At 38.2% G+C, this 26,311-nt stretch overlaps 1 long non-coding RNA gene across 6 annotated transcripts; it reads right to left on the bottom strand.

Moving 5' to 3' along the window:
* Window positions 1–903: 903 nt before the first annotated feature.
* LOC148053377 (uncharacterized) lies at window positions 904–25,522 on the bottom strand. 6 transcript variants are annotated; one of them, XR_015708866.1, is made up of 8 exons: window positions 25,457–25,522; window positions 19,399–19,600; window positions 16,360–16,440; window positions 11,875–12,077; window positions 11,228–11,285; window positions 8,832–10,266; window positions 7,135–7,322; window positions 904–3,993 (listed from the first exon to the last, which is right to left on the bottom strand). It is a non-coding gene; the product is annotated as an uncharacterized LOC148053377 (long non-coding RNA). The 6 variants fall into 6 exon arrangements; XR_015708864.1 differs by having other exon boundaries at window positions 11,228–12,077; XR_015708865.1 differs by lacking the exon at window positions 8,832–10,266.
* Between the last annotated feature and the right edge of the window lie 789 nt (window positions 25,523–26,311).

Here is a 26,311-nt window from a genome sequence, read left to right as displayed (position 1 = left end):
TAGCCAAGCGTAGAACATATTCTTCACTGTGGATAAGACATCATCTGTATCGAAGGACGTGATCCTCATCATGACTACTTCACATGGGAAATACCAACACAAATCTCTCAAAAGTAGTGTTTAACCCTATTAACTGAGCCTGATGACAGAGGATCAACACATCACAAGTCGGCAAAATCTGTGCTGACCACCCCAGCTTCTTACAAGACCATTTGTGCAAGAGTGATTCCAGGTTTTCATTATCTCAGGCTACTGACTTCTATTCCTGGAGTTGTTTCACTTGGTAAAAGAAGACGTAAGGTCATATACCAGCCAACTGTAGGATAAAAGAGGCAATATAAAAATAACATACCATTTCCTCTTCCTCTCTTTTCCTTCCATCACCCCTGCACTAGCACGTATGCTGAGTAGAGTATGAAAAGACAAATTTAGTACCACCTGTAATCACTTAAAGTAATACTTCAATCTTGTCTCCAAACAATGAATGATATTTTTCCTGGAAAGTGTATCTATGAACTAAGCATTTTTTTTTAACTAATAACATTGAAAATATTTTTTTGTGTGTGTGTATTCCGCATATAATCAATAGTTCTAATCAGTTGCCTCTGTACATATATAGGTATCTTTTACAATATATACATATGGCTTTCTGAAATGCATTTTAGATTAGTGAGCATTTGCATGCCTCTTTGGTAGATGCTGATAAGCCAAAGGAAGATGTGAATTCCTGAATAACTGGCATGAGCACATCTAGTAAGTTGCATGCATCGCTGCGCATAAATGAGTCAGACAGGTGTTCATAGGAAAGTGGCTTCTTTGCATGACAGGCAGTTAGACAGAGTTTTATCTAGCTAGCTCACTGTTGAAGGTGTATATAATGAATAGAATTAACAGCAGTTCTCAAATGGTTAAAGCACTATTTTAATCTGCTCAAACTTCTGACAGGCAATGATTCTAAGAATTAACAATGGTTTTAGCAGCAACACAGCATTAGAATGGCCATCAAAAGTCCAGCCTTCCTGCTAAAATAGACCCAACATCATGCAGTCTTGTTCATAAACCTATCAAACTCCATCTTTTTTATTGACGATAATCTCTTGGAAGGCTGTTTCAAAAGGCTGTTTAGTCCTTTGATGGCTAGAACCATCTTCATTTCACAGGTAAACTTATTAACAGGAAGCTCATACCCAATTATTTTTGAGTCAGTGCACAAAAATCTTATCACTCAGATATTTTGTCACCCTTCTGTTGCATCTGTAGAGCTAAGAAGTATCCCCTTAGCCTGAATTTTCTTAGACAAATAAAGATGACTTTTTGAGGACTTATTTAGAAAGAAAAGTATAAGTGGGTTCCTGATGTAGTAATCCACCTGCAGAGCAAGTAAGTAATGTTATATTTCTTCATTATGTTTTTGGGGTGATAACTCTGAAAAAGAATTAGGAGTCATTGAATACTTCACACTTCACAAGTACCAATGACACTGAAAACTCATTTCTCTGTGTTATCAATAGAAATGTTTCTCCAGCAGCAGGAAAAGGCCTGGTGCTGCTAATATTCATCAGTGCTAACCTGAGTGGGTGAGATTTGTAGGTGAGATTAATTTAACTGAATGTAGATATCCTCATCATAGATACACAGATATGGGCTGGTAATTTAAGTTCCCATTACAAGACCCTATGAGAAATAAGCCTTTAGGGTATAAATCATCTAGCTATTTTGTAAGTCTACTCAGGATGAAATGGTTTACTCCCTAGAAGGACTTATGTTTCCTTACTGACCATAAAGGTAACCTCAGAAAGGAGTCATTTGATGTTAGCTGAATTAAATAGTCTCCTGTCTGTGTTACATAAGGATGACTTTAAACAAAGGAATCTTATCTAGACCCAGATTTAACTCTTCAACCTGGTGTTCATAGTCCCTTTACATTCCCAATCTAATAAAGGGAAGGGATAGGCACCTCTGAAGAGCAATAATTGCACAGAAGACCTGCCTCAACCTCTGTGAGTGCCAATTTTTCATCCTCAGTTAGAGAAAGAGCCTATATAGTGTGCCTATGCATCTCACTTAGCCACCTTAGTTTACAGTCTAAAGTTACAAGGGATAAGTGCAGGCCAGAAAATGTAATCATATATCAGTTCATTTTACAGAGACAACCAAATAGCATACCTCAGTCATTCATGAATCTCTAAGTTTAAAAGTTTCAATCATCCCATCAGTGTACTGAAATAATACCATAAAATGATTTACTAGATGGTGTTGTATTCACACACTGTAAGTTACAAAATGTAGTAACTTAAATAATAGTTTTCAGGAGATCTAGCAACTCTTGCAACCATACAAAAATGCATCAATATAAACCATTTCCCAAACACTCAGAGAGATGAGGACTGCATTGCGGACAACTCCCGAAAAGGAGGTGGGGCAGTGGGAGGGTAAATTCGTAACACAGATTATTCACAATGAATAATTCAGCTAGTTCTTTTTACAACACACTTCCACCAGCTGGCTTTTGTGTAAGAACTTCAAAGTATTTCAGTCTGAATTGATTAAGACTCTACACTACATTGATCTGGGTGTTAGAAAAATTTGCTGTTCTCCAAGAAGCAATGACATTTGAGCAATGCAGTTTTGTACTACTTCTCTTGACAAGTCTATGAGAATATTTCTTTGAAAATTAGGACATTTTTATTGATCTTAGATGCAGAAGTATTTTTGTGTTGGCTTTCTTTTACAAGGAAAGTACATGTTGAATCACAGAATTGCTGATATTTCCCTTATAATAGTATCATTTTGGATCACTGCAATCTATCAGTTTTTTTTCTAGCTGCAGATGTGGACATTTCACAGCTAATGAAAAAAGTTATGTGTGAGGAAAGTTCAACAAGAGCAGTCTTTTTTTCCCCCTCTCTTATTGAAATCCCTTGCTAAGAAAAGGAAATCCCTTTTTTTCCCCTTGGCACTAAAATGCTGTAAGCAAGGACTATACTGGTGCTAAATATTAGCAGCTGAGTTCGAGAGTGGTGTATAAACAGAGTTCAAAGGCAGAAATAAATTTACATATGCATTGCTAGCATAGTTTCTTTTACCACTGCAGTATTCTATACATTAATTTGAGTGCTGGAAAACTCCTCTCTCTGTGGCGTGTATTTTAAAAACAAACTAAAATAGAAGAAATAATTTCTGAGGCCACAAATGGGACTTTGTGGAGACAGCACACATTAGGACTGAGGGCCTGGCAATTGCTTCTTATTTCTTCCCTTATTTATACTGCTTATTTATTCACCCTGTACTTGGAGGTCTGGCAATTTTTTTTCTCTTTTGTCAAAGCAGCTGGGGCATTTTGTGATGCATCTCAGTGGGTGCCTCACTGTACTCCAAGACAAACATTATTTTACCATTGTGGGAAAAGTATGTCTCATCCTCACTCATATGAATAACTATCTAGCCAGCTTTATCATCATGGTGACAAGGAATGCTATCCATTTGTTTGGATAAATGTATCTCATTTCCACGTGAAAACCAAGGATATAAGAGATAATCCTGATGAACTGAGAGATATCAAATGTTTAATTTCGTTTAGAGCAGCACTTGAAAGTTTAGATATATGTGGAATGTCCCAGATTCAAACCATTCCAAATGCAGATGATAGAGATGTGTGTGACAGTTTCCACTGTTTTCTGTTTCTTCCCGGAAAAAGACTTCTACATATTGGATTTTCAACCGCTGATTTCCAATGGAGCTCTGGCAAATTATGCCACCACCAGGTGAGTGCCTCTCTGGTTTGTTTTTCCTTGCAAAAATATGGTAACTGCAATTGATGTTGCAGTGGCAACTCCAAGACTGTAAAGCAAAATGGAAATGAAAGAAATATTTGGAAAAGATAGGTGAATATTATATTTGGAGAATGAAGATAAAAACTTTGAGCATCAAAGGAGTTCCTTTTAAGACTGAGGAAGGCTGATATATTGCATTCTCGTGAGAATTGTGCCATTCCTGAAACAAAACAAACAAAACAAACGTTTACAGTAGAATCAATTTGTTCAAATTCTAGTTGAGGACTGGCCTCGCTTCTAGTCACATGGAAGTAGGGAATACCTGCTCAGGTTGAAGAGATTCTTCATCCAATACATTTGAAATTGTAACTTCCTTATGATACCAAGTCTTTCAATACCAGGAGCCAAAACATCACATTCCTGCCTTTTGATGCAGGGGAAGCCTCTCTGGAGCCTTGTACAGAGTATGCAGATTTTTTGGGTGCTAGAATGACTCCTGGGCTGCTAACATATAGTCCTAGAAAGGCGGGAATTCCCTTCCCAGCTACTACTTCAAGCACAAGGGTTAGGGAGGAAGATCCCAGCAGCCACATCAGGGATGTTCTGCCTCTGCCTCTTCTCCCCTCCGGTGCAAAGCCTCATTGCTCGGATTGTGTGCAGGTATTGCGGTCCATGGTCTGTTTTAAAAAGATGTTTTAATAAAAGAGCAAGAATGCTGCAAGCTGTCATCAATAGGGAACTCTTCCCTTCTACAGGAAGGACAGCAAATAATGATATTCAGTCTGATGCAGGCACCAGATGCAAGTCCCTGGCATTTAGTAGAATTTCTCCTCTGTCTGCATGCGATTTCCATGTGCTTCTTTCATAGGCAGTACTACAGAATGTCTTAGAAAAGTGTTGAGAAAATTGGAAACTTCCCCATGCCCATGCTTCAGAAGACCTTGGAATGGGTGAATAGCCCTGGGGAAAAGGTTTGATTTCAATAGAAGGAAGACTGCAACTCCTTCCAGATTCCTGGCCCAGATTTAAATACCAGTAAAAAACTCCAGCGTACACTTGCACACCAAAGGTTAGTCCTCTGTAGTGGTGCCAAAAGCAATTCTTAAATGACTTTAAATATAGAGTATTTAGTTCTCTTCTGCACTTCTGCTGTCACAAGGTTAGACTAGCTAAAAATAAAGATTCATCCATATATCAGTCAATGTCTCTACAAACATAACTAATTTGTTCCAGGTTTTTTCTTCTTTATAAGGAATGTCATGCCATAAAAATGACACGTTTGCAAAGTATTCACACTCCTTTGGGAGATTAAAAAATACAAGGGCAAGGAGCTGTGGGTGTACATACACACAAACACAGTCTGTGCGGAGGCATTACCCACTTATTAGCATTGCGTGTTTTAATGGCATGCCCTCTTTCATCTGTGCTTGTTCTCCCAGCCATTTCCCTCAGACTCAGTCCCAGCATTTCAAATCTCTGCAAGGAGGTTTTTTAACAGATGCTGTTGCTTTCCTCCAGATCCAGCTTCTTTTCTGTTTATTACCTTTTCTTTAAATGTCCAGTGTCTCCTGATTCAAGATAAGCCTTCACACTTCTGAAAGAGTGTCCCTGTTAAGTTTCAATTTCCCACTAGCTAGCAGAGGCAGAAACAGAATATGCATCCCATTACAAAAAAAAAAAAAAAAATTTGATAGCTTTCCCACAGCACTTTCTTACCTAAACCTAAAAGCTGCAAGATACCAGACTTCAAGCTATCTGAGGTCACATCCTGAAACATTCAGAAGTGCAGTGACACTTCTGAACAGTTGTCTTTACAGGCAGGAGGAAAGATGTACCAGGCCAGCAACCTTTCACAAACTCTCTGAAACATTGCCAAAATAAAAAGGGGAAGCTGTCTGGATTTGAAGGTGGAGGGGAGGAGAGGCAAAGGTCTACAAAATTTGGGGGCTGCACAGAACACGTGCTGATGGCTGCTCTAGGAATCACCTCTGCTCTGATCCATGGCTTTTTGGCCTAATAGAACCGCTGTTTGCAAAAGGAGATTTTCTCATTTGAGACAACCTTTATAAAACACTCTTTCCTTTGCCATCAACACAAATGCATATTAAAAAAAAATAATCACATTCTTCTTTCAAATGGAGAATTCAACCCCATTTTTAGCTATCATCTCTTAATAGCTATCCTATATGATGATTCATTACATTTAATAATTCTGAATTCATATAAAGAGAAGGTAAAAGATTCTAAGGCTCCGAGAAGGAGAGAAGCCATACATATATTCCAGAGGAGAACAGCTGTCAGTCAGGGGAAATAAGGAATAATATTTTGATTTTGTTGTGAGGCGCTTCCTTCTATAAATAACACTGTTACATGGGTATAAATCAGAAGTACTGTCATTCTGATGAGACCCCAGGAGACTTGAGCTCTCTGCTCATGAGAAATTAGTTTCTATTAACTTAGATGACTTCTGGATAGGTTACATGCCCGTCGTTCACAGAGGTAGGCTGACTGCTGAAGGTTGATATTCTCTCAGAAATGAGGGTAACTAATGGACAAATTTCTACTAAAATCCTAGTTGAAATCCCGTTTGCAAACCAGAGGGTCAAATATTGTTCAGTTATTTTCATCTACTAGCTTCAGTATCAGCCATTTTGTCACCAAATATTTATTTTGTTTTCAATTCAAGCTTTTTAGTCAAATAGAATGCTGGGATAATGGGAAGGCACTATATTTTAATTCATAAGAATTTTAAAACTTTTATTTGCAATGAATTGTTGTTCTGGAATTTTTTTTTTTTTCTTTTCTAAAGCTAGGATATGCTTGGGGGGGGTTGGAGTTTTGTGGGGGTTTTAAGAGTTATTTCTGATAAGAAAATAAAAATGCTTCTGTGCATTTTTCATTCCCTGAGCTCTTTCACAATGGACTGTGGTTCATGGAAAAGATTGCAAGGGTCTTCCCGCGGGCAGGACTAGACCCAAGCACCAGACAACAACCTTTTCTCTGCACAGGAAAGGGGATGGTGGGGATTCAGTTTACAGACAGGTTCTGTCCCACAGTCGAATCTGAAATGGTGGATCAGGAGCTATCACCCTCCCTTTATTCTCATCAGAAAAAAGAAATGAAAAACAGAAAAAAAAATTGGAAGAAATAAGAGAAGAAAGGGAAATGATACTTAAGACATATGTTTCAGAAATAAATTGTTAAAAGACAAAAGTCATGTTAAATAGAAGAAGAAAGTAGTGATCAGTCTTGTGTTTAGTACTCTGAACACAGAGCTTTACAAGCATAAAGGCTGTTTTGTTTTAAGAAACAAGACCCAATTTTAGATATCTGGTGGGGAGGCTGGGGGATGGGAACTTACCATTAACTGGAACAACTGTTCAAAGCAAAGAAATGAAAAAGGGAACAGCAGAGGAATTTCTCTCCAAGTTGCCTACTGAAGCAGTTTCGGGTTTAATTTTTGTGTCTGTTTTGCAATCCCTTGATAGTCAAAACTGGCTGACACAACACATGAGATATGCCAGTGCCAGTCCTGGGTATTTTAGGTTCCTGGAAAAAGCACAAAGATCTGTGTTGACAAAAATTTTACAGGAGGAGAGGAGAGGAGAGGAGAGGAGAGGAGAGGAGAGGAGAGGAGAGGAGAGGAGAGGAGAGGAGAGGAGAGGAGAGGAGAGGAGAGGAGAGGAGAGGAGAGGAGAGGAGAGGAGAGGAGAGGAGAGGAGAGGAGAGGAGAGGAGAGGAGAGGAGAGGAGAGGAGAGGAGAGGAGAGGATTTTCATCTTCACTCCATAAATCCAGTATACATATAGCCAAGATCTTAATTTCTAAGTCTTTCAACTTGCCAGTATTAGTCACGTTTTAGAGCTAAGGAAAGAATGCTCAGATACAACAGATTAATTTTTCTCTTTACTGAATGTAAACCTCTGGTCAATTTAAGGAACATATGTTTGTGGTCTTTGACATATATACCTTGAGTGACTTTTGTACTTAAACTCCTCCTTGCTATATTAGTTCCATAAAGTAAGGAGGAGAATCAGGATGTAGTACAGTTGAGGACTTTAAGCCCTTAGATTGAAGCAATAAATACTACTCAGTAGAGACAAAATGTATTGCTTATGTGTTAGAAATCAGTGTCAAAGCTTGTGCAAAAAGAGATGTACTCTGAAATATGAAAAGATAAAATATAATATTGAGGTAATTTGGATTGATTTTGTTGAACCGTATTTAATAATATGTCCTGTAAACATATTAAATTAACTGAGAAACTGTTCTCTATTATCCAAAAACCAAAATGAATTTCTGTTTTTATTCTAAATTCAATTGCAGGGTGTCTTGCTCAGAAGAAATGAAGTAAACTTAATTTGATAGAAAAGAAACTCTAATGAAAGAAAGATGCCTTAAATTCCATCAGGTTAGTAAACAATTTTCTAAACTTTTGTGAGGAAATACTTTTAATTTGCTAAGGAAATTTGACACACAGGCATTACATTTGGCTATTTTGACTACAGTATTTAAACAAAGATTATCTTACTGCTACAGCAAATGCGTGTTGTATCCAGAGCATTTTGCCTAGCAATTCAGATGTTTGTATAGCTTTTTTCATCTATTGAACAAGAATACAACTAAAAACCAGTAAATCTTTCACAGAACGTTTCTTAAAAAGCGCTTTCTTTTTATACTGTTTGTATAAAGATCGGTATTTCATGCAACAGTGAAATCCTCAAATAATATAGCTTCTCTAGATGCCTACAGTAAAATGATATCTTAATTGTTTAATTTTTATTACTTATTATGTATTGACAACAGTGACATTCTCAGACATCCCATGAGCTTGAGGGCCACCCAAGCCAAAGGAAAATTATTTACAGGCCAGAGCAAAGGTTAGTTATTAGTATTAATGTTGTAAGAAGCTTTTCCCATTTCTCTGTTTCTGGTGTTCTCGTGGGACATTGCACATAGGCCTAGCAGTTAAAGACATCTTTAAGGGGGAAAACAGAAGATAAATCCTCAAGCCTTTCTGTAATATGTGCAGCAAAGAAAGATTTAGGTGACAGCTAACCAGCAATCTGCAGTCCCAAAGGTAGGCTGTGTGCCAAAGTAAATGTCAGCACTTTCAGGATAAGGCCCACTTCTTCCAGCCCAAGATTTCTGTTCATTCAGATTGAGTGTTTTGAGCAAATTTAGCAATCTTCTGAAGCGTATCTTTAAATTCAAGTGCCAAAGTACTCTCTTTGAGGCCAATGTTCTTACAGATTAAAGTACTTAAAAAGCTTGTGGAATCGGCTCTGGTTTTGCACAGGTGAAGAGATTGTTTTAGATACTAATATGCATCTGCAGTGCTGAAAGACTTCAGGAAGAAAAGTGTCTCTGAGACTTAGAGCACTCCTACACAGGTCTGGCACAGGTAGGAAGCTGCAGAATGAAGCACTTGTGACTGAGGAGCAAATAAAACCAAAATCAAACACAGTTGGCTTCAGGTGAAACAGTGGAGATTGAGTACCTCAGCTGGTGGCAGACAAATATTATTTGAATGTTTATATTTTTTATTTTATTTATTATTTTATTTTATTTTGTTTTATATTTCTACATGGATCTGAGTAAACAGGAGATAAATCCAGAGAATTTCATCTTGCATGACAGAACCATACTCCATGGGTCATGTCCTATGTTGACCACACTTTGGTGTTCTAGGGACACTACATCATGCTTTGGTGGAGGGGAAGAAAAGGTCTTTTGTCTTCCTTTTTCTTAGACTATAAATTTCTTTATTTTCTGTGTATGCTGTCTGTATACTGCTCAAGTGTCCCTACTGAATCTCCATTTACAGTATTGCTTTCACCATCTGGATTGCATTTGGCACTTCATGTTTTCAGAATGCATTGCACTTTGAATTTGTTTTCCTTGCACACCTTTTCAAAGATGCCTCTTTCAGAATAAATGCCCTTTTGAACAGTTTGAATCAGCCATAAGAATTGCTCTTCCTAGCTGTTTGTCTTCAGGTTGCCTGCCGCAAGGAGTTGCATTCATAAAGGTTTAAGTTTTGTGGTCCTAGCAGCAAGAATTTTCTTCCTCTTTGCAGGATCCCACACCTTTGCAAAGTCCACACAAACTGTGCTGCCCATCATTAGATTACTGTTCAAGTGGAAAATGTGTTACAATGGACTTGGTTTTTTAGGTGACACACAAGTATTAGCTTGAGATCTAGTCCAGAAGAAAAACTGGATCCCTGAAGAAATATTTGTTTAGAGACTCATCAGTGAACATAAGTCTTTTCCTCAAATTTTGATGCATTAAAAAAGCTTTTAAGACTTATGGTCTCTTTACAAAGCTCTAAATTTAAAACAGATCTTGCAAAGTACATCAGGTGGCATCAGAAACAGAAGTGGCAGAAGAAACAGGTCTCTCCAATTTCTTTGCTGTGGGATAACCAGAAAGAGCAACAGTCTGTTTGGGACTGTAGTTTTGCAACACTGTCTGAATCAGGCTGGCAAGAACTGGAAGAGTAAGAAAGAGAAAGAGAAAGATGAGCAGGATTAAAAGGACATCCGGAGGCGCTGGGTTCCCTGGCACGAAATGGCTATTGAAGTTGTGAAGTGAGAAAAGCTAAATATGATTACAATCTTCTTTTAGCCATCTGCTGTGGTTTTTCCTAGCTTTCTTCAGCCCAGCATCTGAAACACAGTCCTTCCAACTATGCCTCATTTCTTTACAGGTATTCTCCTCCAAAAAATGACTGCATATCTTAAAATGATGTTCTGCCTCTGCAGTGCCACAGAAAGGTTACCCAGACATTGGGGTGCATGTTGCTAAAACGGAGCTACTAAAATTGGCACCAGGTCTTTAACTCTGCAGAGGACGAATCTTAGGCAGCTGGATTTCCCAGTGCTGTTTTTTAAACCTCTCTGCATGAAGATCTTGTTCTTTTCAGTTTTATTTAAGCATTGCCCCTACTGCCACGCTGTAAATTGCAATTCATTTCTTTAAAATCATGTTATGTGGACAGGGAGGATTTGAGGTAAAGTGCAGGAGGTTTTTTTACTTTTACTTGTGCCTCAGTTCCCGCTTCAGAATATTGATTAGAATGGTTGTTAAGATTCTTGCTACCTTTTGCAGGACTTTATGTTTAAAATACAAACATGACTCTGACTATATGATGCAAATAAGATTCCTCACCCAGTGACTCATTACAAATAAAAACCGAACACACCGCTATCTACATCTAAAAGTGTTGCTGCTATTGTTTCCAGATAACTTGGAAAACTAGTAAAAACACACTCAACATGACACATGACAGAATATTTTGATACCACTTTTTAACAGTATTTCTGACACATAGAAACAAAAAGCAAGTCATTACTTTTATTGTTCTTCTTTTTGAATTAACTTAATATCAACAGTTTCAGGAACTGTGGGTCTAATTTTATTTTCCTAGTTCAGGTTAATGTTTATACTTACAAGGACACTGAATCCAGGGCACTGGATCTCTTCTATTCATAAAAGACCTCACTAGATACTGCTTGACAAATAAAAAATAATATTATAGATTGAGTATAGTCAGTGTAATTCAATGCATAACATATGTTCATAATATGCTCAGTGATGTAAAGGATGCAAAATAGGAAATTTACGTAAGTATTTGCAAAATTTTACAATTCTGGGAAAACTGAGACATTCCTCTTCATGGATACAAAATAGAGAGATTTGTCAGTGGTAGCTCTGCCCTGCAATTCTAATAAAAAACCCCTCTTATATGACATAAATAAAGATTAAGTTACCATGCTACATGCTGAATAATTCTGATCATTACTGTGTGTAAAGAGAGGACATTTGACTAGGAGTTGAAAGATGTGAGGTCAAGTCCCATCTCCAGCACTGGTCAGTTCAGGTGGCCTCAGAAAAGTCAAATCATATCTTTGTGACTCTATTTCCTATTCTCCGCCAATACCATTATTTTAAATTAACTAGGGTGGGACTCACTGGGTGAACATCTACCCAGAATCTCATCGCCTAGACTCTTCTTATTGTTACTGCAGAGAAAATAGTAGCTTTGAGCATATGATTCATCTGAGCAGAAGATCGAATTTCAAATTGGTAAATCACACCTTTGAAGTCATTATTTCCTTCTAATGGTTACAGGTGCCTGGATCAAATATATATGGTAGACAGATAAAGTTAGGTGAAAAGAGTGAGACTCCATTGGCTCCTACAATAACAAGTGGTGTGGTCCAGAAGGAGTAGCTCTCCAGAGTAAAACACTTGTTGCCGAGGGTCCAACATCCATGCTAAAGGAGCTTCAGGGGTTTTACTTCAGATGAGAAGTAAAAGACATTAGAGAAGCACATATTTTAGTTTCATTTCACTCCAAAGAAATCCATTTTACAATCTCCAAGGCAGTTGCATGGCAAGAGCCAAAGAGCAATAGGTGGGAACAACCAAATTACGCTCTTCCAAGGTTCACTTCTTCTCTGAACTAAAATACTAGTATAGAGGTGCCCATTGTCTCTTACTTTCTGACTATGCCCAACAGAATATAGAGTCAAGACAGAATTATTTCACAGTATTGCAATAACAGACTCTAATAATAGTAGTGATCCTCCAAAAATTCTTTTCCCAGCTTGAGCTGAGAGGTATGAGGAGTCTGATACTAATGGACTTATCTCTTTCCAACATAAAATACTTCGTCTTTATTTTGTTCAGCCTGCACAGCATCTTCCATGTTGTGGATCCCCTCCACAAACTCACTTGACTTTGACTTTCTCAAGGGTGGGGGTGAGAGAGGAGCATTTGAAGATCACTTTCCAAATGACTCACACTATCCCATGACTTTCTTCATTCTTTGATGCCTTTGGTCAGACTCAGCACCTTAAGTTTTCTGCTTGCAGCAGTCGAAAGGACATGAACTTGATCTTTTATTGCCTGTCACTCAACACTGTCTAATATGCCTGTGTGGGATTCAGCTGTCTTTGGATCACTGTTTTACTTTGTAACTTTTTAGTTACACTTTGCCACACCAGCTCTGTGTTTCAAAGACTTATTTGTGATTTTCTTGCTTCTGTACCATGTTATGGGGCTGGTGAAATTCAGATTTTCTTTTCCTTTTTTTCCTTAGGCCCATAATTCCAAAAGTAACTGAAGGATTTAAACATTGCTTGTGAAGTCAGTGTAGTACTGCATTACAAGGTATATATAAAAAATATAAAAATCAAAACCTCACTTTCAAAACAGACCAATTAAATTTTTTTTTCTGTGGGGACTCAGTTGGTGTTAGATATCTGCATGGCTTTGCCACAACTGATCCCTAGTTAAAGGTATGAAATTGCTGAATTCCTGAAGTTGTTGGGATTGTTTGTGATGCTATCAACATTTTAAGGTTAAACAGTGAACTCTAGATTCAAGTCATGGCAGGAATGGTTGATTTTCAAGACAAGAAGGATTGATTTTCATGTGTGGTGGGTTTTTTTTTCAGTTTATTTTTTTTAAAGTTCTCTTCAAGTCTGCACGTAGCCTAAGCTGCAATAACTGCAGCCCAGGGCAGTGTCAGTGAGGCAATCAACACCTTATCTGGGTAGCTTTCATTTCCTGTTGAAAGAGGTTGCTGAGGTATGCACAGAATCCACATCTCCCCCCACAAACTACTTCATCCTCTTTGCTATCTCCCCAGTGATCTTCCTTCCCACAGCAGAGGAAGAAGGCTGGGCCTCCTCATACTGCCGCAAACACCTTCCTCTTCAATGCTGACTGTTTTGATTCAATGTGAGCATGAGGCTGGGGCGATCCCAGACCTCCCCCAGCAATTCAGGGTCCTCCCAAAGGGCTCCACCAGCTTCGGTGGCACCAGGATATGGCCTTCATGACACAAAACAGCACAGGAATATTCTGATTTTCTCTCTCTTTTTCTTAGGAATTTCAGTTCCCACTTTTAGGGAACTGACTTGAACTGTATGTTGCAGTCCCCAAAATCCATGGTTTCCATACAAAAGTAATGATATGTGGTATGGAAGTAACTTCATTCTTAATAAAACAAAATAACTAAATAGTATGATATTCAGCCAGTTTCAGTCTTCCTTCCCTCTGCTTGCTAATAAGATTAAATACCAACTTGATGGAAGGCACATTGTTTTTGACTAGTATAAAATTGTATTTTTAAATTATAGGGCTTGACCTAATATCAGGTTTATGTATAGTTAGAATAGGTTAATAAATGGTTAAAGGTTCCTGCATGGGCTTTTAGACATCCCTGATTGCCTTTTTTTTCCTCTTTGGGTACTGCAGACTAGATTTGTCTGGGCCAATAGAAATTAATTTGCCCTATAAAATTTACCCTCCCTGAAGCAATGCAGCAAACTCAGCAAGCTTGTTTTCTCTAAGTCACTTAGAAAGGGTTGGGTGGGTTGGGCAACCAGCTACTATTCAAGTAAAACTGGAAAGCAGCAGAATAAGAAATTTAGATACTGATCTGAGATCCAATTCATCATTAGTGATACCATCAGGACCTCTGTGCTATATTTCAGTAGGGGTGAGATACATAAAAACTGACATAATATAGAAAATTTTCTAACATTCATTAAGACATCGGGGAAGCAGAAGTTGGAAAATTCTCTTGCCATCTTATCTCCCACATCTCCTAGCAAAGCCAAGTAGCAAACCCTCTGGGGGAAAAAAAAAAAAAAGAAAGAAAAAAAACCACCAACCCCCCCCCAAACCCCTGCCACTTGAAAAGTCAGAAGTAGTATCTGAACATACTGAGAAAGTCATAATGCCCGCTATGAATTCTGACTTCTTCCAATGAGCTTAACTCAGTAGCTCAGTTTGCTACTGGAAACCGAAAACAAAAATCATCTCCAAGCTGGATATGGCAGGGTCTTTTAATTGTAACTCTGACCCTGTTAATGTCATGCTGCATCTTTGCTCTCAGCTCCAGCTGCAGTATTTTGGCTGTGGACTGGTTTTACAAACAGTTATTTCATTTCCAGGTTATATTGCTTGCTATTATCACAGCTGAAACTATAGTCTCCCCTGGAAATGGCAAAATGGCAACAGGGCACTGCCTCAAACTGTAGTCTGCACAAAGGTGGAAATTCTCCCCACTCCCATCAATTTCAACAGAAGTCATACAGAGAGCAGGCATGCCCAGTGTACAGTACCCTTGTGTACAGCTAAGCTTTTCAAAAGTTACTCCTTATTGCTTTCGCCTTCTTGCATGAATGCTTTTACAGAAATTATTCACAATTATCATTAATTCACAGACTACAGCTCAATAGACTTGGAGGGCACAAAAGACCATTTTGGTCATGTATGCTGCTTAATAGAGACCATAGGACCTCCCCAATAAGTAATTCCTGACTTGCATCCAGACCTTCTGATTCACTAAAGGGATTTTGCCAACAGACAGTTCTCCATTGCTGCACTGTTGTGAGCAGCTTGTTTCCAAAGAGCAGATTTTGCTGCTTAACTTTTATATAGTCATAGAATGGTTTGGGTTGGAAGGGACCTTTAAAGATTACCTAGTCCAACCCCTCTGCCATGGGCAGGGACATCTTTCACTAGACCAGGTTGCTCAAAGCCCTGCCCAGCCTGACTTTGAACACTTCCAATGATAGGGCATCCACAACTTCTCTGGGCAACCTGTTCCGGTGTCTCATCACCCTCATCATAAAAAATTTCTTCCTTATATCCAACCTAAATCAATTCTCTTTCAATTTATTTGTTCTGGATGGTTAATTAACTAAGTCACATGCTATCGTTTCCTTCCCTTGGAACGAGTCAGGTAAGCAACCAATAAAGGAAAATATGCAAAATGTAATTTAATACTAGGGCAGGATCCTCAGTTGATATCAGTCACTGAAATAATATTCAAGTGAACCATTATGCCAGTGTACAACACCTGAGAGTCTGTCCCCCAGGGAGCAGAAATAATATGGTGTGGTTTTTATGATGATAATCAGGAAGCACAAACTAGATTTGTTTGTAACTTCACAAATTCAGTTTTGAATAAGCCCAGCTAAACCATTTCATTTCATTAAGATTTGCAATAGTAGAACAAAGAACACTGGTTTATTAATAGAATATGAATATTGAAGAGTATTTAATGTGGCTAAAACATAATTGACTTTGTATTCAAACACTGAGGAAACTGAGATGGTGATAAGGAGCCATAACTTTCTGGTTTGGCTTCAGTTTTGATTTTGCCTAAAGCACAGGTGGCAAATGATGCTATGTACCTTTTGCAGAGATGTGGCATGAATAGGACTGTCTGGAAATAGGATTTCCTAGTTACATTGTAGTCTTTTCACTGACCAGATCAAGAGCAGCCTGACAGACAAGTTACTGAGTCTGACATAAAGAGTGGAGGTTTATCATCATTTCAAATAAGCTTTGAAATTTTTTGTCTGAGTATATTCTAGATACTTGACCATATGAACTCTTCAGTCTCTGGCACTACTACTGACAACATGCGTAACCTCCTGCAATTAACATTACTTCTCCACATCAGCTGACACCTTTATAAAGACAGTGGTACCATATACAGTGGCATTAATTGGTCAATGTTGCTCTGGTACAAAAGCACCGTATCCTTATTACCACACCCTTCTTAGGTGCTCATTTTATCAGAGTGAAAGTCCAGACTGAAGTCCTCCAATTAAATCAGCTGTCACTTCAGAAAGTGTCTAATAAGGAAAACAAAACAGAAATAAACATTATTTAATCAATTATTTAGAAGCATTTAAATCATGAGCTTTGTGAGGCAATCTATTGTCCCTGCTGGTAGATAACCAGTATAACGGGGCAGAGCTCTTGGTAAATCTCTGCGCATCATAACAACGATAATAATTATGTAGCACATTTCACACAATCACAATCTTAGTAATAACATTAACGCTTCTCTCTTTCCAATGCTATGTATGATTTCATAAACTCTAAACTGCTAATGCTTTGTGTAGACTCTGCCTCGAGACTGATTCTTGAAATAATAGAAAATAAGTGTTCAAACCTTAGCAAAGACATTTACAAAACTTGCCACTATTACCAGGAGATCGGTAATTTCTTATTTGTTGAGTCCTTATGTTGTCTATTCTAAACATTTATCTTTTAAACAATTTAGTTTAACTTCGAACTTAACTTTCCTAGAGACTGACATCATGAAAACAATAAAATTCATCTTTCTTCTTTCTTCGTATGTATTACAGAGCAGGTTTTATCTTAATGGGGTTTCTGCAACCTACTTTTGAACCTCTTCCTAATATACAGGTAACTGCCACTGTCCATAATTCAGCAGATTTCACAAATCATTTCTTAGCGCTTCCACAGCACCAGGCATACTGGCTTACCATAGAGCACAGCAGGCTGCACAAATGACCCTGTCATTTTTTGGCTAGATGTACCAAGTGACCTTCTTTTAGTTTGTACAGTTTGCACTACTCAGCCACCTGAGGTTTCAGATTTACTTCACTACTGGATATTAAACAGCTAAAGTATCTCACACTTAAGTGACTTTCTCTTGCATTACTTGAGTCTGGTGGAAAGTATTACCTACTTTCTCAATTCTGGATGTATAACCTGCTCACGTGCATCTAGGCTGTAACTCAACTCAGCTTCTTTAGCAATGCTCTCACTCATGACAAAATTGTGTTGGGTACATGTGTTTGCTTGTACGTACACATAATACCTGAGCTAATCAGGCATTCACAGAATGACAGAAAATAGGGCTGCAAGGGGTGCCACAAGGCAGCTCTATGGTATCTCGTTCACTGAGAGATGACTTTTGTCTTGAAGACCCTGTTGTGCCCGAAGCAGAGAATCTCCCACTCCCTCTGGATAGCCCCCACACCGCTGCATTCTCCTGACTGCAGAGAAAATGTAAGGAGTGAGGAATGAGGAAATACTATAAAAAGTCAAGGATCTGTAAAAATCTGCCTGTTCTTAGATAACAGCTACCTAACCATCTCAGCAGTAACATCTAGCTTGTCTTAATCCAGCTCTTTCAAGCACTCTACTGACAAGTGCTTTTTAAAAGTAGCTGGTCCTGGGAAAGACATGTTAACTAAGTAAACGCTGCATTGCCTGCACTGACGTTCAATGAAGGTGAAAAATGAACAAGGAAATCAATCCAAGCTGTCTTGCCTTTGTTACATGAGAGACAAACAGTAGTGGGTATAAGTGGGAGGAAAATATATTTTTTTCCAAATGCAAGAATTCTGACTAGAAGATGTAATTTGCTGAACAAGAAATGTTATTTTCAGGGTGGAATTTAATGAGAAAGTGAAACAATAATGAAAATACTTCCTTCAAAAATTAGGTTTCATTGAATTGAGACAAAGCAATAAATATTGTTGTCCTTTCAAAATCTATTTTTTTATTTTCTCTCTTTCATCTCCCATTTGTATGCTAAACCTGCTCAACCTGCATTGTCTTGGTAGCTATTAAAAGAAATACAGCAGTCAGTATTATTTTTCTACTTCAGCATAAACTGGTTATCCAAATATTTTGGCATTAAATATGAAGAGACAACTTCTATCATAGCAAAACCTAGCAGAAATTCTTTTTTACTTCTTTTGAGGGATTTTAATGGGAAATAGAAGAAACCTTGGAAATTCCCTCAAGGATAGCTCTATATAATAATAAATTAAAATACTTTTCTTCTTTTTTCTGCTTTTGGGAATATCTTCTCACTGTTTTGTATGAGACTCAATATGTCTCCTGAAGTATATTTACAGAGTTGAAAAAAATGGATACATTAAAAATAAATAAGAAGGACTGATTATTTTTTGTCAATGAAAATACCTTCCATGGGCATTTTGTAAAACATTTTTAAGAGCATGACAAAATTCTGCAGGGTTTGGGTAAAAAGAAAAACAATAAATCATATTAATTTATTTATGAAACTTCAGTGACAAATAAAAACATAAGGCACAAATGTTTTCTTCTAAATATTTTACAAGCCATAAAATACCTAATACTTATTTGCAGTTCTTTTCTGAGAAAATATAGTTGCACAGGACCTGTTTTCTTCCATTGAGTAATGAGAGATAATTTATTAATAGCTTTAGGTTTTGATTTTATTCACCTCCAGCTCTTAAAAAAAAATAAGCTGTTTTCAAAGCTCTGCAAAGGTTTATTAGCTGCTTCCCAAAGTTGCGCCTGCTCCTCACCACCTCATTCTTTAGTGACGTTCATCCTGGGCTTGCTAGCTTGATAGTTATTTTTTTTCTGCTGATTTTATTGTGATAGGAGTTATCAGACTTATCAAGGACTGTGCTGTCAGTGAGATGCACAACATCCCATGGATCTTGAGGTCAGGTGTCTGGAAAAAATTAATAAAGTGCATTGATTTGTAGCTGAAGAGGGAATGTCTACAATCTCTCTGATATCAGAAAGAGTTTATGCAATTGTTGCTTAGGGCAGAATTTGTAAAAGTTTGTTTTGTTCGCTTATGTCCTCTCTTCCATGGCTGGCACAAGCCACAACCTTTTCTCTGACTGCTCCTGTGATGCAATGGCTACAGAGCCTAAAATACCCTCGTTTGTTTATTTATTTTACGGTTTTGTAACAGCATGGATCCTTGAGATACTGTATCTCCATGTCAGGGGTGTCCTGGGGCACAGCCAAAGCAATCAAACCATCACTACCTTTACTCCTGCACTTGCACCGCAGCGCCCATGCCCGATGGACCAAGAGCTCCAAGAAGACACATCTGTTGCCATGCTCACATTACTCGTCACGTCACCCGCCTTGGCGTGGCTCCGCGTCAGGCACCTGGGAATGGCCTCCCAGGGCAACCACACTGGCAAGAGAGATTCCTGAGCACCAGTTGGCTTGGCGTACCGCAAGCTGTAAATAATGACACTAAAAGTGGTGAATCCTTTTTCTGCTTTGGAAGTGGACTATTATTAATTTTATAGCATGTCCATGTTCAGGAGGATTTTACTGCTTTCCTAAAAAGTGGTTTTATTGTATGTCTCAAATAACCAAATTGCATCTGATGTTCCTGACAGTGCAGGAGCGAAAGCAGGGACTGAAAGCATGGACGGAGCAGGAAACACAGTGAAAGTGTGTTCTCAGTACTGTCAAAGTGCTACGGTCTTCCCTGCTTGAAGCATCTCAGCTATGCCAGCCCTGCTTGTCTCTTAACCAGAGCTGCCAACTGGGCTAAATTGCATGGTGACTTTCTGAGGCTGACAAATGTAGGTTAAAATGCACCGGCCAAGCTCATTTCCATTTGGATTTTACCCAAAGCCTCAGATAAAGGGCCTGAGCAATAATTTGATGCACTAATTAGCCCATAAAAAAAGATTGTTATTTTTAGGTGCTTAAAGTTTTGTTTCAGAGGAGAAGAAGTGTTTGGCATATTTTGAAGAATTTTGTGGAGATGCCTGTTGCAATTAAGAATAAACAAACGAGCTCTTTCAAATTCCTGGAAATGACTGAGAGACGTGTTGTGAATTCTTTGAATTAGTAAAATAGACTGCAAGTGACCAAGCATATAAAAAGCAGGGTTAACATGTCATGGAGGACCACAGTTGGTTAATTTGACTACTGCATTTTAACGTTAATTTTTTTGTAAATATACTTTATAATTGAACATTTAATTCATAACACAGTATAACAAAGGTCCAGTGTACATGTTATTATAAAAAGTCTACACTGAAGGAATATTAAAACTGCAGAATAAAGTGGTGAAAACTTAGGAAAACATTAGTTGTCCAAATTTACTTTACTTCTGTTAATATAGCTTTAAGAACATGACAGCATACCATTTTTACAAATATTATATTTTGATACTTGTTCCGTGTGTGGTCTCACACCTTGTTTACTGCACATCCTCCAAATTTGCACTGAACAGTCGATTGTTAGTTCTGAATAATTAATATTGTTACAGGATATTATCCAAAGTTTTCTGGAATAATTGCTTAGAGTTAGGTTTCCAAGCCCTTATCAGTTAATTAAAAATAGTGAAGGAGCAAATCCTACTGGAATCATTGGAGACACAACACTTTTGAAGCACTAATTGCTTATTTAGGTATCTGCACTAAGTCTACAGCTCAAGAAAAATGTGCTTGGGGTGAACTGAGGAAATAACCTCCAAGCCTTTAGGATTTAGTTCAGATCACAGAACAGTTTTTATTTTCGTGAATTGTCATCCATTCTTCACACTCACCCCTCATTCTGAGTTGCAGAAGTATAAAATTGCCTGGCAGCAGAGTGAGCATGTCTTAGGAAACGTGTTAACATGGGCTTAATGCTGCTACAAGGACATGGCACTTGAGATGAGCACATTCATCTGCCAATGCTGACCATGCGGTGAGTATCAAACACTTGTACTGATCATACTTTTCAAAAGAGCAACAAAGAAAAGCAGATAAGGAAAACACTGCTGATAATTTATAATTACAACCACACGTTCAGCTCTGGGCCTGGTTTGACTTTCCTTCATACCCATGCGAACAAGTAACTTGGCTTCAGTCAATGCAGTAAAAGTGTTGTCAAAACGGACTATGTGGAGGACTCAAAACTCTTTTGAGGAAGGGTAAGTAAATAAAATATTGAATGTGCTGGCTGTCACAATCAACAATCATATTGGTTATCTGAACAGTATTAGCCAAAGCCTCATAGGGTTTTTTTTGTCTGACTTTTCTCTACTAGTAGCAGTTGGCCCCTCAGAAGTGCACAATGAGCTGCTTAGTCGTGTACCTCCAGGAGCAGCTGTAGGAGTTTTGACCACACCTTCATATAAGCACGTTGGCCACGACAGAGACACTGAAACAATTACTGTCTCTCTACTCTGTTTATTACTGCTCTATCTTCTACCATGTCCCTGGTTTTGCTCCACTCCTCTCCTGTCTAGCAGAGTGAAAAAACAATACTTTCCTCTGTTTTGACTCCACTGACTGCAAGGACACACAGTGAGAGCCACAGGAAAGGGCATTGCATTCCTCAACTACATCCTGGCTAACCAGAGATTCACTTTTTCCAGTCTTTGAACATCTCTGAGAACACAAAAAGGGAGAAAAAAGGAACCATTTCCACTCCTCTTTTACTTCATTATCTTCTCATAAACACAATGAAAAAAAGACTGTAGGCCAGACTCTTTGCTTTGTGTTTAAAACGGCTTCTGTGGAGCTATGCTGATTCACAGCATCGTTATTTTTGTTGCTACCGCTTGCATGACTGAAACACCCACAGATCCCAAGTGAGACAGGAGTCAGCTGTGCTAGGTGCTCTACAGATAAAAGTCTTTTGAAAGCAGGCAGCAAAGAGGCAGAGAGGTGCTTGCTCAGGGTCACTCAGCAGAGCAGTGGCATAGCTGGGAATAAACTCCAGGTATCCAGATGCTCAGATCAATGCTCAGGCCAATACACTGAGCAGCCTTGCCAGCTAAAACAAACATATATTTTTTCATCCGTTTCCAAACTGCCAACTACAGTGAAACGTGCTAACAAGATGTACAAAAAGCAGGTTTCACTCTTCAAATCTTTTTGAAAACAAAACAAAACACAACACCCTTTTTTCTTATTGCTCAGTGTGACAATATTAAATATTTCAGATTTTTAGGATGTTGGACAAATTTATTTGGAAAGCAAAAATAAGAGATTCATCACTTTTTATTTGAAACTGGTCTCTGCAAATAGAATGCAATTCTCAAGGATTGTCTCTCTACCACTTTAATGTGCACATAAACTAACTCTGCTCATCAAATGGTAGATTTTAACAATTGGGGTGGATGCCTTGAAAGACTTCTGTACCAAATGGAGTGTTTGTCTGAGTGGAAAGCATCTTGCTCAGATAATATGCCCAACCATACCTAACTAGTTTATCACAGCAGTTACCTTCTGACATTCACTAAGAAGTTTTATACCAGCTGTAAATTATGTTGCAAAACTTCCTCATATTAAATCCTGTCAGCAAGACTCTGTTTCAGCTCCAAGTCTGCTGCGTAGAAAAAAAGTCAGCACAGCAGAAATATACTTCCTTGTGCTGAAAAAAAAAAAATGAAAAAAAGAAAGAAAACAAAAGAAAAGAAAAATATAAGAAGAAAACCAGAAGGTCTTTTTACAGTCTTTCTAATTGTTGCTAAAAGAAGAGAACAGAGAACCACCTTAAGACGCTGAGTTGGAGCAGAGGGGTTTTTTTTATGTCACTTCTTCATAGCCTTAAATCATCATTGCCATTGGATGCTGATTCGCAGCTATAAACTAATTCCAGTGTTTACATTAGGGTTTCTGAAAGAAATGCATATCTCAGGCCAGCAGATCAAATACATCACTGTCTACAGGAACTGAAGTGAGGCAAGCATGCATTGTATCCAAATGAGGCCTGCAGGAATCCAAGGCAAGCAAAAATTTAATAAGTTACGCCCAAAAAACCTGCACACAAAGACAACAGTGAGGACCAAGAAAAGGCATAAAGTGAGCTTTTTTGCACACAACAATGAATGTGACAGGACTACCATCTTTCTGTCTTTATGAAAGTAAAGGTCCATTTCACAGTGGGAAGGAAAGGCATTTTTCTATTTTGCTCATTAGACTACAGAGAGAGCAAATGAGGCTCTGTGGCTTATTTCAGAATCGTATGAGCTAGAGAAGGAGGTGAAGCCAGATTTCCCTGAAAGAAGAGAACATTGGGTTACGCCTAGCTTCAGTGTGACAGTCCCCTGTTTGCTATTGAATGCCGAACATCAGCCCTTGTTCCTATGCTCAGTGCTTATGGGGGTTGCAGAGCAGGAGGGCACAGAGCCAAAGAGAAGTGAGCTTCCCTCCCAGGATGTCAGCAAGTGCCCTGCAATTGTCTGCTGCATCCCAGAAGCTGAAATAACCTGTGTGCTCCCATAGGTATGAGGACTTTTGCACCAGTCCTCAGGTGCTGCTCCCCCCCCACTCCTTGGCTTATTTATGTCGTGCCTCTTGCCCAGATAGCTTCCTGCTTCTACCACCAAATGACACTCATTCCACTGCAAATGGCCCCTTTGAAGTTGCAGGGGAGGGGCCTGGATTTTATCCATGGCACAGAATCCTAACATAACTTTAACCCTTCTTAATTTTTTTGGAGGTGGGTGAGTGGAGGGGAGAAGCAGCAGTTAGTGAAAGAAAGAGGAAGAAAAAATACAAAACCACAATTTTGTCAATCTGCAGTCATCAATTAACACATTAATAAAGGGCTTCCCAGAAAAAGTAGCTGCTACTGTATCTGCCCATCCTTGTATGCAATTGTCTCACCAACTTGAGAAGATTTCCACAGCTGTGCCACCATTTAGTCAAAGGCTCTTGCTTTCAAGGTCAATTAGCCCATGGTCATGTCACAGAGAGCTCTGAAGAAACTCCTCCGGAGTTTCATGACACCTACATTTCATGTCTACCCATGTAGAGGAAGGGGAAGTGAGACTGTTAATTGGTTGTCAAGCAGGATGAAAACATCATTCCTTTGGATCACTAGATATTCGCACATAGGAAAGCCTAATATTTTTTTTCTTTTTTAATTTAGCAAATTAAAAAAAAAAAGTTCCTGTGAAAGCCCTTGGAGTCTGGAATATCAGTGCATCTTGGTTTGAGTTTGAGGCTATATTTTTTTCTAATGACAATAAATAAAATGAAAAGTTTTGCTGAAATGAGAAATCATTCCAGTTCCCAAATGACAACATATCATTTTAAAAATGTGTCAAAGTCAGTCACAGGGAATTTTTGGAATGTTTACATTTGTTAAGGAAAGATGTGGCAAAATGCATTCTTGAAATGTTTTGATTTCACTAAATCTGCCTCTTTACATAAAATAGAAAAAGAAGAAAAAGATTGGTGAAAGAAACTTTCACTGAGATCAAATGACAGATGGCTCTTGGGCTATGCAGCTTATGTTAAATGAAGAAAAGTCCTTAAACTGTAGTTCAGGTCACTGCTTAGTCTACATGTCTGTCGGTGTCCTTTTAACTCCTGCCACGTTTCTCAGATTCATATGAGTGGACTCTTCTATTCAAAGCACAACACAAATTCTACCTCAGGTTCAGGTTTTCAACTGCAAACTGAGATCGTAACATATCTTCCCCTAGCACATTTCTTTTAATGTATATAAAGTGGTTCACTGTGACCACACAAGAAATCTTTGCAAAGAAAATTGTATGCAGCCTACAAAGCTGTAATTAACAATTAACACTGTGAAGGCATAGGCTAGTATAATCTTATAACAGCAGAGATATTTCTGTTGAGAGACAGTGGGGAAAAAAAAAAAGAAAAAAAAACCAAACCAACCAAACTCCAAACATAAAGTATGAATAAAGCACGAAAACTGGGGCAATACAATCTAAAAGGTTACAATTTATAGCACTAGAGACCTGTTTTTCAATTCATGAGAAAAACAAATAAAATGCATTATGAGCCTCCTTAAGAAAACACATTATGTACACTCATATTGTTTAGTTCAACCTAAAAGCTGTATAAAACAAGCTCTCCCCAGTGTGTTACACATTTGAGACCCTTGGGATTTCTCTTATAGTTTTATGCAATTTATTTCTTATAAACTAATCTTCTACTTCCTCCTCCAGCATGGAAAGATGTTTTATTGCTATGCTGTTTGGTTTAGCAATGGCAACATGCCATAGACAACACTCTAGTAAGTATACAAAGCAAATTTAACATTTTCATGTCCAAAATATAAAATTGTACTGGGATGCACACCCAATCTTTTTTCAAATAAACTCACCTTCTTGAATCTCACTCTTCCTTCACAGCGATATTGTCTCATTGTCTTTAATCAGAAGCACAATTGTTTCTGCAATCTGTTATACACTCATACTTTATGCACTAGCTGGTAGGTTATTTTCTTATCTACATGGCCAAAGTAAACTATTCCAAGCATGTCAAAAGATCATCAAGAAGCTAGTGACAATGCTAACTATTTTTTTGTTTGCTCCAGCTCTTTGGACTAGCTTGGAATGCTAATCCCTTCCCCAGTGGATACTGCGCATGGAAGAACTTCAGCAAAGGTGGGAACGTGGAGTGTAGCAAACAGCAAGGGTACAAGGACCTTACAAGAATAAAACCAGGACTGCCACAAAGAAGGTGGCAGAAAGCTTTCACTTCAGAATTTCATTTGAGAAGACAGACTGAGGTGTGCACAGTTCGGGCTGCAGGCCTATTTCTTGGCACCTATTGCCATGAAAGCTGCCTTGATCGTAATTTTGGAGGTGTCCTAAATCATGAGTTCAGAAACAATTGCAGTATTAAAACACTCCAGTGCATGTTCAATGTACAAAATAAATGCAAAATACTCATTGTAGAGAATCATAATACGAATCAGAAAACAACATTTGAGAACTCTCATTTCTGTGAGAACTACAAAAATTCAAGAGTAAAATATTTCAAATGGCTAAAAAGATACGAGATACTTTATTATTTTGACTTTATCTGCTTACTGAGATATTATTTTTTCAGGCATGACATTCAGCTTGTAATTCAGGAATGTAAGTAACTGTTTTACATCCTTAATTGCTGGTCTGAGCAATCTTATGCAGGAACAGGTACCTTTTATTTGAGAGCCAGTGGCTCAATAACGGAT

Source organism: Nipponia nippon, unplaced genomic scaffold (assembly GCF_047370975.1).
Source record: "Nipponia nippon isolate SJK-2023a ecotype South Korea unplaced genomic scaffold, ASM4737097v1 scaffold_4, whole genome shotgun sequence".
Taxonomy (NCBI): domain Eukaryota; kingdom Metazoa; phylum Chordata; class Aves; order Pelecaniformes; family Threskiornithidae; genus Nipponia; species Nipponia nippon.
This window is presented reverse-complemented; position numbering and strand designations above follow the sequence as displayed.